The following is a 17,319-nucleotide window of genomic DNA, read 5'->3' on the forward strand; positions in this document are numbered from 1 at the left end:
ATGACGTCACCGACGTCATCGACGTCGTGACGTCAGAGGGAGTCCCGAACCACCCCTCGACCATGCCTGGCACTGATTGGCCAGGCAGCGCACGGGTCTCGGGGGGGGGGGGCACCCTCTGATGCGGCGGGTTGCGGCGAATCGGCGCGGAGCGGCGGCGATCGTAAGTTACACGCAGCTAGCAAAGTGCTAGCTGCATGTAACAAAAAAAAAAAATATGCAAATCGGCCCAGCAGGGCCTGAGGAATCCTCCGCGGCAGGTAACCGGCAGGGAGGTTAAATAAATAGTGTTGACATCCCCCCCCCCCCCCGGTTTGATTCCATTTATTGGCACAGTATGCTGCCATGGAAGCACCAGGGAAATAGGAAAATTAATACTATGCTTCCATGGCAGCATACGATCCCACCCAGATCGGGGAGGTCGATAGTTACAAGAATGGTGGGCTAGCTAGCACTGCAAAGACTTATAGTTATGGTGTCCAATAGGGTTTGGGGGCGGAGCCAAACCCATAGTATGCTGCCATGGAATTGCACCAGGAAAATTTCCCATATATTTATATATACACATATATATATATATATATATATATATATATATATATATATACTGTATGTATATACAGTACATACATGTATGTATATATGTATATATATACAGTATATGTATATAAATATACACACATGGCTCACTCTTTTTCCTCTGCCTAAAAAAAAAATTCAGGTCCGCTTTAAAAGTTGTCCTGCCCCCCCACCAACGTCACGCCGCCACCGCTGCACTGATTGGTAGTACAAGTTGCCTGACTCTCCTGCTGATCCTGTGTCTCCAATACTTTTAGCCACAGCCCCTGAACAAGCATGCAGATCAGGTGCTCTGACTGAAGTCAGACTGGATTAGCTGCATGTTTGTTTCAAGTGTGTGATTCAGCCACTACTGCTGCCAAAGAGATCATCAGGAGTGCCAAGCAACTGGTATTGTTTAAAAGGAAACATCCATATCCCTTTTAGTTAAAGAGACACTGAAGCGAAAAAAAAATCATGATATTATGATTTGTATGTGTAGCACAGCTAAGAAATAAAACATTAAGATCAGATACATCAGTGTAATTGTTTCCAGTACAGGAAGAGTTGAGAAACTCCAGTTGTTATCTCTATGCAAACAAGCCATTAAGCTCTCCGACTAAGTAAAGGGGCCCATACACTCAGCCGATTTTCTGGCCGACCGATCGATCCCGATCGATCGGTCGATCGATTGCAAATCGGTTGGCCAATCGACCGATCGATGGCCGATTTCGATGGAATTCCATCGAACTGGCAGGGTGGAAAATTTAGGTCGATCTGATGAGATTGCTTATCAGTTTGCATTGGCCTTAATGGAAATCTGATGGCAAAAAAATGCCATCAGATCGAATTTCGATAGATTTCAAACTGAAATCTATTGGAATTCTATCCTGGTAAAAAATGTTCTAAAAACGCATCAGATAGATCATCAGATGCATTTCTTATCTATCTGCTGCCAATCTGACGAGTGTATGGGCACCTTTAGTCGTGGAGAGGGCTGTTATCTGACTTTTATTATCTCAACTGTTCCTGGACTATTTACTTTTCCTCTGCTAGAGGAGAGGTCATTACTTCACAGACTGCTCTGAAAGACACATTTTGAATGCTGAGTGTTGTGTAATCTGCACATATTATAGAATGATGCAATGTTAGAAAAAACACCATATACCTGAAAATAAAAGTATGAGAATATTTTCTTTGCTGCTAATCTTCTAGTAATTATTCATAGTACACAACTAATTCACTATATCATATTTTTTTTTTCGCTTCAGTGTCTCTTTAAAGAGGAACTCCAGTGAAAATAATGTAATAAAAAAAAGTGCTTCATTTTTACAATAATTATGTATACATGATTTAGTCAGTGTTTGCTCATTGTAAAATCTTTCCTCTCCCAGATTTACATTCTGACATGTTTTACATGGTGACATTGTTACTGTGGGCAAATTATGTAGCTGGTCTGGCTTTAACAGACAGCTGTAAGCAGCTATTTCCTGTCTGTGAACATTGTTACATTGTGGCAGTTTGCCCAGAGTACCTTACGGTACCAGAGCCTCTTGTGGGAGGGGTTTCAGCACAAAATCAGTCATACAGCGCCCCCTGATGGTCTGTTTGTGAAAATCATTATTTTTCTCATGTAAAAGTGGGTATCAGCTACTGATTGGGATAAAGTTCAATTCTTGGTCGGAGTTTCTCTTTAAGGTCCCCTTCAAAGGACAACTGAAGGGGAATATGTAGGCTGCCATATTTTTTCCTTTTAACCAGTTCACCCCCAAGTGGTTTTTACCCGGACCAGGGCAATTTTCACCTGTCAGTGCTCCTCCCTTTTATTCCCTAATAACTTTATTACTACTTATCACAACAAAATGAACTATACCTCGTTTTTTCGCCACCAATTAGGCTTTCTGTGGGTAGTAAAATATAGGTAAAAGGCTGCGCATCCCTGACCCAATACTGTACAATTGAATGGTTAATCGCTGTGGCGCACACCGCGGTGGTGAGTCATTCAGATGCGGCCCATATTGGTGAGCGCTTGCTTTGTTTCCTGCTGTCTGTATTGAATGTAAGTTACACATTTTAGCATAGCAGCTGCCAGGGTAAAGACATTTGCTTTTAACTTAGGTCAGTTTAGTGTTAGGACATCTGCTCTGGAGATTTACCCCAACGTTGGTGCAGATGTCCAGTATATCTATATTTTTGCATGCAAAACTATGATGGAAGCTAAAATTTCTCCATAGACCAGTATTGCATTGTTTGGATGCGGGCGTACATTTTAGTCCAGGGGGGGCGGTGTGCGCCACAGCGATTAACCATTCAATTGTACAGTATTGGGTCAGGGATGCGCAGCCTTTTACCTATATTTTGTATCCACAGTTCTGTAACTACCAGGCCTAGCAGCACCCATTGTGCTATCCTGTTTTGCATGGTAAGTATTTAGTTTAGTTTTGCATATGTTTTGCATCTGTCTGATTGCTGAGTGTGTATTTGAGCTATTTAAGCGGTGCATATGAGGTGGTGAGTCATTCAGATGCGGCCCATATTGGTGAGCGCTTGCTTTGTTTCCTGCTGTCTGTATTGAATGTAAGTTACACATTTTAGCATAGCAGCTGCCAGGGTAAAGACATTTGCTTTTAACTTAGGTCAGTTTAGTGTTAGGACATCTGCTCTGGAGATTTACCTCAACGTTGGTGCAGATGTCCAGTATATCTATATTTTTGCATGCAAAACTATGATGGAAGCTAAAATTTCTCCATAGACCAGTATTGCATTGTTTGGATGCGGGCGTACATTTTAGTCCAGGGGGGGCGGTGTGCGCCACAGCGATTAACCATTCAATTGTACAGTATTGGGTCAGGGATGCGCAGCCTTTTACCTATATTTTGTATCCACAGTTCTGTAACTACCAGGCCTAGCAGCACCCATTGTGCTATCCTGTTTTGCATGGTAAGTATTTAGTTTAGTTTTGCATATGTTTTGCATCTGTCTGATTGCTGAGTGTGTATTTGAGCTATTTAAGCGGTGCATATGAGGTGGTGAGTCATTCAGATGCGGCCCATATTGGTGAGCGCTTGCTTTGTTTCCTGCTGTCTGTATTGAATGTAAGTTACACATTTTAGCATAGCAGCTGCCAGGGTAAAGACATTTGCTTTTAACTTAGGTCAGTTTAGTGTTAGGACATCTGCTCTGGAGATTTACCTCAACGTTGGTGCAGATGTCCAGTATATCTATATTTTTGCATGCAAAACTATGATGGAAGCTAAAATTTCTCCATAGACCAGTATTGCATTGTTTGGATGCGGGCGTACATTTTAGTCCAGGGGGGGGCGGTGTGCGCCACAGCGATTAACCATTCAATTGTACAGTATTGGGTCAGGGATGCGCAGCCTTTCACCTATATTTTGTATCCACAGTTCTGTAACTACCAGGCTAGCAGCACCCATTGTGCTATCCTGTTTTGCATGGTAAGTATTTAGTTTAGTTTTGCATATGTTTTGCATCTGTCTGATTGCTGAGTGTGTATTTGAGCTATTTAAGCGGTGCATATGAGGTGGTGAGTCATTCAGATGCGGCCCATATTGGTGAGCGCTTGCTTTGTTTCCTGCTGTCTGTATTGAATGTAAGTTACACATTTTAGCATAGCAGCTGCCAGGGTAAAGACATTTGCTTTTAACTTAGGTCAGTTTAGTGTTAGGACATCTGCTCTGGAGATTTACCTCAACGTTGGTGCAGATGTCCAGTATATCTATATTTTTGCATGCAAAACTATGATGGAAGCTAAAATTTCTCCATAGACCAGTATTGCATTGTTTGGATGCGGGCGTACATTTTAGTCCAGGGGGGGCGGTGTGCGCCACAGCGATTAACCATTCAATTGTACAGTATTGGGTCAGGGATGCGCAGCCTTTTACCTATATTTTGTATCCACAGTTCTGTAACTACCAGGCCTAGCAGCACCCATTGTGCTATCCTGTTTTGCATGGTAAGTATTTAGTTTAGTTTTGCATATGTTTTGCATCTGTCTGATTGCTGAGTGTGTATTTGAGCTATTTAAGCGGTGCATATGAGGTGGTGAGTCATTCAGATGCGGCCCATATTGGTGAGCGCTTGCTTTGTTTCCTGCTTTCTGTGGGTAGTACATTTTGCTAAGATTTTTTTTATTCTAAATGCGTTTTAACGGGAAAAATAAGAAAATAATGGAAAAAAATCATTATTTCTCAGTTTGCGCCCATTATAGTTTTAAAATTAAACGTTCTTCTGTGGATAAAACCGACACTTTTTGTTTGCCCAGTTGTTCCGATTATTAAATTATGTCCCTATCACAATGTATGGTGACAATATATTATTCTGAAATATTGGTGTTATTTCTCAGTTTTTGTTTTTTTTTGTCCGGTCCATAATTACAAGCCCCTATGTAGTAAAGTAAAAGTAACTTTCCCAAATAAAATATAGATGAAAAAACTGTCTCTAAGGCAACTATTTATGTATTTTTTTTTTACAAGTGTTTTTTTTTCGGGGGGGGGGGGGGGGCTTTGGAAGTGTAAGTTATTCATTTTATTAATATTGTATATGTACTGTATGTATGTGCCTGTATGTTTACTTTTACTTTTGGGCCACAAGATGGCGGTAGTGAACACTCTCTATAGGAATGTGACTGTTTCCTGTTTTATGAATGCACATGGCCCCTGATCGCGGTCACGTCCATTCATTCCAGGCATTGCGATTGGGTAGAGGACCTCTTCCCCAATCACGGAACATGGAGTTCTGACGGGTAACGGTAGTGGGAGCTGCGCACACACGTGCAGAGCGGCGGCGGGAGCGAGCGACTTATTGAAACTTTCTGTTGCTGTTAACAGGCTCAAACAGGACGTTTTAACCACTTAACGACCGCCTAACGCCGATAGGCGTCGGCGGGTCGTTAGTGGTATAGCATGGAAGCGGCCTTTCCATGCCAGTTCACGAAGGGTGTCTCCGTGAACAGCCGGGGATCGCCGGCATCTGATAGGCAGAAGCCTATCCGATGGTAAGGGAGAGGGAGGGAAAGCCGGGGAGGGCGGAAAGCGCTGCGGAGGGGGGCTTTGAAGAGCCCCCCCCCCCCCCGGAAAGTACAGGTAGCCGGCGGCGATCAGACCCCCCCCAGCAGGACATCCCCCTAGTGGGGAAAAAAGGGGGGAAGTCTGATCGCCCTGGCTATTTCCTGATCGGTGCTGCGGGCTGGAGAGTCCACGCAGCACCGATCAGAAGAAAATCCCCTGGTCCTTAAGTGGTTAATAAGTCAGTTTGCCGTTAACTGGTTAAGCAATACCAGTTGCCTGGCTATCCTACTGATCCTCTGCCTCTAATCCTTTTAGCATGCAGCAGCTCAGGTGTTTCTGACATTATTGTCAGATCTGACTAGATTAGCTGCATGCTTGATTCGGGTGTGATTCAGACACTACTGCAGCCAAATAGACCAGCAAGGCTGCCAGGCAACTGGTATTACTTAAAAGGAAATAAATATGGCAGCCTCCATATACCTCCTTTAAGGTAGCCGTGATGATACAACCCCATGGCTGCTTAATTGTTTCCATAGTAATCGGTTGGAAAAGATCAGTCCTGCAGAAACGATTAGTTGTGCACATTAATATTAACAGCTGAATTTCAGAATCTGAATCATTTAGAAAACCCGGATCCAAACTGATAAAATTGGTTATGTGCCCTTTATGTGCTCTGGTGAGTGCTCTGTGCCATAAAAGGCAATATTCAGAATTCAGCTAGAAAAGCAACACTGCGATACTCCAGCACGTGTAGCCGATGGCCTGCCTGTCACGTGTCGCCCGGCGTACACTTCGGTGGACTGCTGGGCCACGTGTGTAGAACAGGAGAATCAAACATAAAGCCGTGTTTTAATTGTTACGCTTGGCAATTACAAGGTCCTGTGGAGGGCTCGGAGAGGCTGAGTCACTTTGCCAGGGAAGAATAATTGGATGCTATTAGTACACGAGGCTGAGCACTCCGCAGATCTGAGGATTATTTCATAATGATAATGGCACTTAATAGCGGTGACTGCGTGGGGGGAACAATGGGATTGGCTGACAATCATGTGCGATGGTAGAACTTAAATAGAAGGACCTGTTCACTTCTGTCAATGGGGTCTAATCTGCAGGTCTGCTGGTGTGCTGGTGTTCAGACCAACTGCAAATATATATTCCCAATCTTATCATCACTACTAAAAGGTCCAGTTACTTAAAGGTCTGCACTGCGAAGATCTACTTTTTAACACCTATACCCGTCCCGTACCCACAACCCCACTACTCGCACCCACCCTGCACCTACAGCCTGCTACCTGCACCCATAGCCCTGCTACCCGCACCCACCCTGCACCCACAGCCTGCTACCTGCACCCACAGCCTGCTACCTGCACCCACCCTGCACCCACAGCCCTGCTACCTGCACCCACAGCCCCGCTACTTGCACCCACAGCCTGCTACCTGCACCCACCCTGCACCCACAGCCTGCTACCTGCAACCGCCCTTCACCCACAGCCCTGCTACCCGCACCCACAGCCCCGCTACCTGCACCAACAGTCCTGCTTCCCGCACCCACAGCCCCGCAACCTGCACCCGTCCCACACCCACAGCCCCGCTACCCGCACCCACAGCCCCGCTACCTGCACCCACAGCCCCGCTACTTGCACCCACCCTGCACCCACAGCCTGCTACCTGCAACCGCCCTTCACCCACTGCCCTGCTACCCGCACCCACAGCCCCGCTACCTGCACCCGCCCTGCACCAACAGTCCTGCTTCCCGCACCCACAGCCCCGCAACCTGCACCCGTCCCACACCCACAGCCCCGCTACCCGCACCCACAGCCCCGCTACCCGCACTCACAGCCCAGTTACCTGCACTCACAGCCCCGCTACCTGCACCCGTCCCACACCCACAGCCCCGCTACCTGCACCCATACCTCCCAACTTTTTGAGATGAGAAAAAGAGACACGTAAACCACGCCCCTGGCCACACCCTCACCACGCCTCTAGTCACACATACCATAAAGATTTCATAAGAAACATGTTGTTTTATAATTCAAACCACACTGATCCTTTCTATTCTGGTTCATTTTCCTTCATAGTAACATTTTAAAATTAGTAATATATCAATTTATAGGTTGGGAATAAAGTTTAGAGTCAATCAAACACATTTTTAGTATAGAAATATATATATTTGCATAGAAAGAGGGACAAAGTCCTGAAAGAGGGACAAATGAGGGTGAAAGAGGGACAGAGGGACAGGGCTCCCAAAAAGGGACTGTCCCTCCGAAAAAGGGACAGTTGGGAGCTATGCCTGCACCCGTTCCACACCCACAGCCCCTCTACACGCACCCACAGCCCCGCTACCTGCACCCACAGCCCCGCTACCCGCACCCACATCCCCTCTACCTGCACCCGTCCCGCACCCACAGTTCCGCTACCTGCACCCACAGCCCTTCAACCTGCACCCACAGCCCCGCTAACCGCACCCACAGTCCTGCTACCTGGACCTGTCCAGCACCCACAGCCCCTCTACCTGCACCCGTCTCAAACCTACAGCCCCGCTACCTGCACCCACAGCCCGGCTTCCTGCACTTGTCCCGCACCCACAGTCCCGCTACCCGCACCCACAGTCCCGCTACCCGCACCCTGCATCCACAGCCCTGCTACCTGCACCCATCCCGCACCCACAGCCCCGCACCCACAGCCCTGCTACCTGCACCCGTCCCGCACCCACAGCCCCACTACCAGCATCCATCCTGGACCCACAGCCCCACTACCCACACCCAACCTGCTTTCTAGGGTATCTGTTACTCACACTCAACCCGCTAGCTTCCAGACCTGCAACCCAATCCACGACCCATTTCATGCTGAAATCTATTGTAAATCAGTGTACAGTGTCTGAGCAGGCAATAGATCCCTCTCTGATCAGATTTGATCAGAGAGGGATCTATCTGTACCTAATGGTAAATCTGGTATATGGGCACCTTGAAGGACAACTGTAGTGGGAAGAATATGGAGGCTGCCATATTTACTTCCATTTAAACAATACCAGTTGCCTGGCAGTCCTGCTGGTCTATTTAGCTGCAGTCGTGTCTGAATTACACCAGAAACAAGCATGCGGCTAATTTTGTCAGATCTGACAATAGTGTCAGAAACATCTGATCAGCATATGCTTGTTCAGGGTCTATGGCTAAAAGTATTAGAGGCAGAGAATCAGCAGGACAGCCAGGCAACTGGTATCGCTTAAAAGGAAATACATTTGGCAGCCTCCACATACCTCTCACTTCAGTTGTCCATTAAAGAGGAAACTACAGTGAAAATAATGTAATAAAAAAGTGCTTCATTCTTACAATAATTATGTATAAATGATTTAGTCAGTGTTTGCAGGTGATGTCACTGGAAGTAGCTGCTGCTTGCTTTTTTGGCAGTTGGAAACAGCTGTAAACTCGTACATTTGAAAAGGGCGCCTGGAAAAAAAGGCATCTGGTGTAGCCCATATATGCCAAGCAGGGCTGTGGAGTCGGAGTTGGAGTCGAGGAGTCGGAGTCGGGGCAATTTTGGGCACCTGGAGTTGGAGTCGTGGTTTCAGAAACTGAGGAGTCAGGAGTCGGAGTCGCATGGTTTTTGTACAAAATCCACAGCCCTGTTAAGAATTAGACTAAGGAGTCGGAGTTGAGGAGACGGATTCTGAGCAATTTTGGGTACCCGGAGTCGGAGTCGTGGTTTCAGAAACTGAGGAGTCGGAGTCGGGAGTCGGATTCGGAAGATTTTTGTACCGACTCCACAGCCCTGATGCCAAGTACAGCTACAAAGGGTGCCTGGTGTAGCCCATATGGCAAATTCGGCTTCAAAGGGCAGCCTGGTGTAGCCCATATATGTTAAATTTGGCTACAAAGTGTGCCTGGTGTAGCCCATATATGCCAAATTCGGCAACGAAGGGCACCTGGTGTAGCCCATATATGCCAAATTCGGCTACAAAGGGTGCCTGGTGTAGCCTATATGCAAAATTCTGGTGGTGCCTAACCCTAAAAACCCCTGGTGATTACTATACATAGCCTCTCCCTACTCTCACACAGAACCCTCCCCTGTGGTGCCGAACCCTAACCCCGAATCAAAAATATCTATAAAAGTGCGCCCTTTTGTAGCAGAATCAAAAACCTTGTAGCCGAAAACCTTGTAGACAAATACAAAATATGGGCTACAAAGAGGCGCCCTTTTGTAGCAGAATCAAAAACCTTGTAGCCGAAAACCTTGTAGCTGAATAAAAAAATATGGGCTACAAAGGGGTGCCCTTTTGTAGTGAGTTCATAGATTTTATTTTTTTGTCAAAAGTTAGCGGAAATTGATTTTTACAGTTTTTTTTTTCTTTGTCATTTTCCACTAACTTGTGACAAAAAAATAAAATCTTCTATCAGAAATATCGCTGTAAATGACAATTTTTTTTTTTTTTTACACACAATTGTCCATTTACAGAGATTTCTCCCACCCAGCGTGAGTATGTGGAAAAATACACCCAAAAATCCATTATACTACTTCTCCTGAGTACGGCGATACCACATGTGTGACACTTTTTTGCAGCCTAGGTGTGCTAAGGGGCCCAATGTCCTATGAGTACCTTTAGGATTTTACAGGTCATTTTGAGGCATTTGGTTTCTAGACTACTCCTCACGACTTAGGGCCCCTAAAATGCCAGGGCAGTATAGGAAACCCACAAGTGACCCCATTTTAGAAAGACACCCCAAGGTATTCCGTTAGGAGTATGGTGAGTTCATAGAAGATTTTATTTTTTGTCACAAGTTAGCGGAAATTGATTCTTATTGGTTTTTTTTTATTGTCCTGGGGGTGCCACTTTGCCGACGCCCATAGGTAGTGGGCGGGCGACGAGTGGTTAATATGCATGTGAAGAGGGTATATTACAAACATATTTTAAATTATAAGCTTGTAAATAGTGATGGACGCAAAGCTGAAAAAAGCACCTTTATTTCCAAATAAAATATTGGCACCATACATTGTGATAGGGACATAATTTAAATGGTGTAATAACTGGAACAAATGGGCAAATAAAATACATAGGTTTTAATTATGTTAGCATGAATTATTTTAAAGCTATAATGGCCGAAAACTGAGAAATAATGAATTTTTTCCATTTTTTCCTTAATATTCCTGTGAAAATGCATTTATAAAAAATAATTCTTAGCAAAATGTACCACCCAAAGAAAGCCTAATTGGTGGCGGAAAAAACAAGATATAGATCGATTAATTGTGATAATTAGTGATAAAGTTATTAGCAAATTAATGGGAGGTGAAAATTGCTCTCATGCGTAAGGTGAAAAATACCCGCGGGCTGAAGTGGTTAAGTTACTGAAATCAATCAAACTCTCTCAGTGCACTATCCCCATTTTGTTGCTCAAGTCCTCCTCAGGTTCAACTGGAGCACATGCCGTGGGAGGGAGGATGGCTGAACATCCGCAGCAGAAAGAATGATGATGCTCCGATGAGCAGAAGCAGCCCCGCCCACAGAGTCTGTTCTTGACTCCATCAGCTGGTTTGCTTCAGGTCACATGTCCAAACTTTAAAACAGAGTATTCTTTAGCTCATTTCATTCGACACAAAAAAACGCACATTTCTGCTCTCAGCTTACGAAGAACCAGGGGCGTAGCAATGGGGGTGCAGAGGTAGCAACCACATCGGGGCCTTTGGGCCAGAGAGGCCCTCCCTCAACTGCAGTATTAGCTCTCTATTGGTCCTGTGCTCATAATAATCCCGTCTATAGATACTTTGAATAGTGGTAATCATTAACAAGCTTTTCCCCATTCCCTTCTTGCACCTCTGACACTGTAGTTGCTATTGGCAGGTTTTGTTGTGACGCATTAATTGATATGTATAGAGTTCTTGGGGGGGGGGGGCAATGTAAAACTTGCATTAGGGCCCACAGCTCCTTAGCTACGCCACTGCGAAGAACCCAGATATTTTCAGATCTTTGCCAGAAATTGGTCTTTATAAAACACTAGTAGACCTAAGCCCATTTAAAAATGGGCTCTAGGTCTGTGTTTTTGGGCGTGTGCGCGCCACCCGCCGCGCGCGCGCCTGCCGCACACCCGGCCGCCCGCTGCACATCCGGCCGCCCGCTGACCCGCAACACACCCGAACATCCGCTTACACGCGGCCTGCTCACACGCCGCCCGCCCGGCTCCCTGTCCCCGTCCTGTCTCTGTGAGGCTGGGTCCGTGCTGCGCACATGCACAGTAGCGAAAAGCACGGACATTGCTACACAGAGACAGGAGGCACACGCAGGGACATGGGGGTTTTATTATATAGGATTATGAGGAATTACATTGAAGCACTTAACTCAGGCTTGTTGCCATGGTAAATCTGTTCTCTATAGAATGACACTGATTTACTGATTAACGTACAGAGTGAATGATTTGGCCGTGAACTGATACAAATACTTGGAATACGAACATCAGAAAATTGAGGGATGAGTAAACATTATTCTTTGTAATGGCCATAAATATTCAATTATCACTTGATTTTTTGTTTGTTTTCAAATCGATACGATGATCGATATTACAGTCGATATTATGATTAATAATTTTATGACCGGTTAACCCCTTCGGGACCTCCGATAGTTAAAACTATGCCACACTTGTGGCTGCCTAAGCCTGATGCAGCTTAATTTTAGTTGTAGCGGCTCCCAAGTACAGGATGCAATAAGCGCGTCCCTGCCCGGCACAGATTTCCGCTATCTAAAGACAGGGGAGTTCCGTACATTCGTTTTCATTGGCTCCTCACCGCCTGATCACTGTGAGCCAATCACAGTGAGCAGGAAGTGTAAAATAAATAAAAAAAGCTCTGGCCCTTAAAGGAAACCTGAGACAGGGATATAAAAAAAACTATACATACCCAGGGCTTCCTCCAGCCCCCTCCAGGCTGATTGCTCCCTAGCAGTTTTCCTGGGCCATGTGGATCCTCCATTATTCGGCCCCTAAAGTCCTTCAGTATGGGGCATATTGTGCACGTGCAGCCCGGCTGTGCATGCCCCCTCAGTACTATTGTGTTAGGAGCACGATGGGGAGAGCACGCAGCTGGACTGCACATGCTCCAACTGGCCCTGAATGGAGGACTTTACGTACCAAATAGCAGAGGATCCAGGCGGCACAGAGACGGCGAGAGAGCGATCAGCCTGGAGGGAGCGATCAGCCTGGAGGGGGCTGGAGGAAGCCCCAGGTATGTATATTTTTTTTCATATACTCTGGTCTCAGGTATAATTTAAGGGGCCAGAGCATGTTTGTCCCAAACGAGTTAAAAAACAACGTTGCGGATCTATCTTTCAATCAATCTTAGCCCTTTAAGGACACCCGAGGTGAAAATAAACGAATGAAATAAGCAATTGTATCTATCCTCCTCCTAAAATGGCTTTTTATTTTATATTTAAATCTACTTTTTAAGTTTACTGTTTTATCGTTTTTGCTGAATGGCACATTCATTGAAGTATACCAGAGCTAAAATCAATGAACTATTGACCCTTTTTATCTCTTGCCTGCTCTCAGCAGCCATTTTCTGCCAAGAAAGTGTTTTGAGGCTGTAATTTCTTATCAATGAGGGTCACGCTGTAGTCTGACTTAGTCCTGACTCAGACAGGAACTGCCACTTACATACCTGATGTTTAACTCTTTCAGACAGAGAAAAAAAAAAAAGGAACATGGAATAGTTGTGTGCTAGGCACTGTATATACACGTCTATCTCATCATGTCACATATCACCCCGGGTATCGTTTAAAGGAAACCTAAAGTCATTGAAAAATAAACTGTTTAACTTACCTGCGGCTTCTACCACCGGCCTTCTGCAGCCTCCCTGTGTCCACGCTGTGATAAACCGATCCTCCGGTACTCCGCAGCGACCCACGTTCGCGGCGACTCAGTGAGTCAATGGCCATTACACCTGGGAGGGAGCGTGATCGAGGACTCGCGTAGCCAGGGTCGTGCAGGCACAGTAGCCATCGACACACTGAATCGCCGCAAACAAAACTGGGTCGCTGCGGGGACCGTAGGATTGGTTTGTCACGGCGCAGACACAGGGAGGCTGCAGGGGGCTTGTAGAGGATTTTTACTTACCCTCATCCAGCCTCCTGTAGTCTGTCAGCTCACTTGTTCTCTTGGTCCCATTCACTATGCTGCGTTCAGCCCTGTAAAGATTGCGACTCAGCACAGTTCATTAAGACTTCAAAGGATACCCGCGGTGACATGTGACATGATGAGATAGACATGTGTATGTACAGTGCCTAGCGCACAAATAACTATGCTGTGTTCCTTTTTTTCTTTCTCTGCCTGAAAGTGTTAAATATCAGGTATGTAAGTGGCTGACTCAGTCCTGACTGGAAGTGACTACAGTGCGACCCTCCCTGATAAGACATTCCAACTATAAAACACTTTCCTAGCAGAAAATGGCTTCTGAGAGCAGAAAAGAGATAAAAAGGGTCAATAGTCCATATATTTTAGCTCTGGCATACTTCAATGAATGTGTCATTGAGCAAAAACAATAAAAAGTTAAAACTTAAAAAGTAGATTTAAACATAAAATAAAACAGTGGAATATCTTAAAAACACAAACACTGGTCGACATGACAGCCCACGGGCCCCAGGTCTCTCTCACTCGCTGGGGCCCCCAAACCACCATGCGACACCTAGAGGGAAGTGTGAGCAAGCCCTGGACCTCTCACCTCCAAGGAACTCACCCCACCACCTCTAATCTGAATGCCAACTGCAACAAACACAATTGCTAACTTCCAGCTAGCTAGAGCAATATCCTGCCTCTATCTGGCCAGCAGACGCCAGTCAGCCAATCAGGTGTACTGTCATACACCCTTTGCCTGCTGTACCAAATCTAGCAGGAATTACATAAATTAGCATTCAGGTGGGAGGCTTCGGTTGGACGCAATCGTGAATTGCATCGTTTACAGGGACGCCCCGTGTAGGCACATCTCCCACACGGCCCCCTCCCTAACCACTCACCTGTCAACCGCATCCTAGAAGCTGCAAAAAGGAAATTTAAAATCACAAACACTGGTCCACATGACAGCCCAGGGGCCCCTGCAGCTTCTGGGATGCGGTTGACAGGTGAGAGGTTAGGGAGGGGACCGTGTGGGAGATGTGCCTACACGGGGCGTCCCTGTAAACGATGCAATTCACGATTGCGTCCAACCGAAGCCTTCCACCTGAATGCTAATTTATGTAATTCCTGCTAGATTTGGTACAGCAGGCAAAGGGTGTATGACAGTGCACCTGATTGGCTGACTGGCGTCTGCTGGCCAGATAGAGGCAGGATATTGCTGTAGCTGGAAGTTAGCAATTGTGTTTGTTGCAGTTGGCATTCAGTTTAGAGGTGGTGGGGTGAGTTCCCTGGAGGTGAGAGGTCCAGGGCTTGCTCACACTTCCCTCTAGGTGTCGCATGGTGGTTTGGGGGCCCCAGCGAGTGAGAGACCTGGGGCCCCTGGGCTGTCATGTGGACCAGTGTTTGTGATTTTAAATTTTGTTTTTGCAGCTTCTAGGATGCGGTTGACAGGTGAGTGGTTCGGGAGGGGACCGTGTGGGAGATGTGCCTACACGGGGCGTCCCTGTAAACGATGCAATTCACGATTGCGTCCAACTGAAACCTCCCACCTGAATGCTAATTTATGTAATTCCTGCTAGATTTGGTACAGCAGGCAAAGTATGACAGTGCACCTGATTTACTGACTGGCGTCTGCTGGCCAGATAGCAGCAGGATATTGCTCTAGCTAGCTGGAAGTTAGCAAATTGTGTTTGTTGCAGAATATCTTAAAAAGTCATTTTTAGGAGAAGGAAGATAAATACAATTGTTTATTTCATTAGTCTATTTTCGCCTTGGGTGTCCTTTAACTTGCTTGCTTGCACAGAATGCTCCCGGTGACAGAAGCGTGATGGAGGAAGCTCACAGCCCGGACCACTGTATGCGCATTGGCCTGCATACCCAGCTGGACCCAGCAGTGGCCTGCAAAGCCATTTATCGGATGCGTATTAAGCATGCAAATGTTCTTACATGTAAATTGGCATTGGCACACTTTTGTTGTACGAATATTTACAAAGAAGGAAATCCTAGTGTAACTATTGATCACGTGCACGAAAATGTGTGCAGAAATGTAAAAAAAAAATTTGCATTGCCCGTTGTTTTTTGCATGCGACAGCCAAAAATAGTAACGCAGTTGTCAGTTTTTCTTTTCTGGATGTGAATTTCATATTTAGTGGAAATGTGCGAATAGGAAATCATTGCTGTGCGAATCTGTGTGCCAAAAAAAAGTACAAATTCTCACCTATTGTAAACTCACCCAAAGTGAAGTTTCTGGATGTGTTTAGACAATGGACATGCCCTCCTCTCTGGTCACAGGGGAGCTGGGAAAAAAGGGCGCATGCCGCTAGTGGACAAAAAGGGCGCCGCCATTCACTCCCATAATAAATAGCGTTTAATGGGCGCCGGGTAGGAAAAAAGGGCGCCGGAGCTAAATAAAGTTTATAAACGGCGCCAGGAGCTAAATAAAGTTTACAAACGGCGCCCGGAGCTGTTTAATGATTTATAACTGAACTTGTGGTGATTTACGTTTATAAAATGCACCCGTGCCGAATAACGTTTATGAAAATACTAAACATATTTATCTTATTTAAATAATTAAAACATTATTTAAAGTTTTATCCCTTACTGTTTGTAAAACATTATTATTCACAAAATAAAGCGATCAGTACGTAACGTAAATTGCAAAATATTTTTTTAATCCACAATTAGTAAAACATAATTATCCACATAATAAAGGGGGGTCTTAGGTTTAGGCACCAACAGGGGGGTCTTAGGTTTAGGCACCAACAGGGGGGTCTTAGGTTTAGGCATTAACAGGGGGGTCTTAGGTTTAGGCACCAACAGGGGGGTCTTAGGTTTAGGCATTAACAGGGGGGTCTTAGGTTTAGGCATTAACAGGGGGGTCTTAGGTTTAGGCACCAAGAGGGGGGTCTAGGGGTTAGGGGTAGGTACAGGGAGGGTTACTTAGGCACCAACAGGGGGGTCTTAGGTTTAGGCACCAACAGGGGGGTCTTAGGTTTAGGCACCAACAGGGGGGTCTTAGGTTTAGGCACCAACAGGGGGGTCTTAGGTTTAGGCACCAACAGGGGGGTCTTAGGTTTAGGCACCAACAGGGGGGTCTTAGGTTTAGGCACCAACAGGGGGGTCTTAGGTTTAGGCACCAACAGGGGGGTCTAGGGGTTAGGGGTAGGTACAGGGAGGGTTACTTAGGCACCAACAGGGGGGGTCTTAGGTTTAGGCACCAACAGGGGGGTCTTAGGTTTAGGCACCAACAGGGGAGTCTAGGGGTTAGGGATAGGTACAGGTAGGGTTCTGTGTAAGAGTAGGCTTAGGTATAGTTTTAGTAAAATTTTAGTAATAATTACTAATGTATTACAACACTTATTACGAACGTAGTTATATTTATATCATCTTTATAAACAATATTTTCAGATTTTATTATAAGAACAAACCATAAATGACTGTTATTCACAATAATATACAATTATAACAATTAAACATATATTATTGGTTTTTTTATAAACGTAATTATAAGTTTAACTTTTGAAACAGGGAAGATTAACGTTTTCACAATTTCCGATTTCATAAACATTATTTAATGATTTATAATTTTGTTAAACATTATTTGTAAACGAAATATAGCACACTACATTTATAAACCCTATTAATGA

The sequence above is a fragment of the Hyperolius riggenbachi genome, unplaced genomic scaffold, assembly GCF_040937935.1.
Source record: "Hyperolius riggenbachi isolate aHypRig1 unplaced genomic scaffold, aHypRig1.pri scaffold_228, whole genome shotgun sequence".
Lineage (NCBI taxonomy): Eukaryota > Metazoa > Chordata > Amphibia > Anura > Hyperoliidae > Hyperolius > Hyperolius riggenbachi.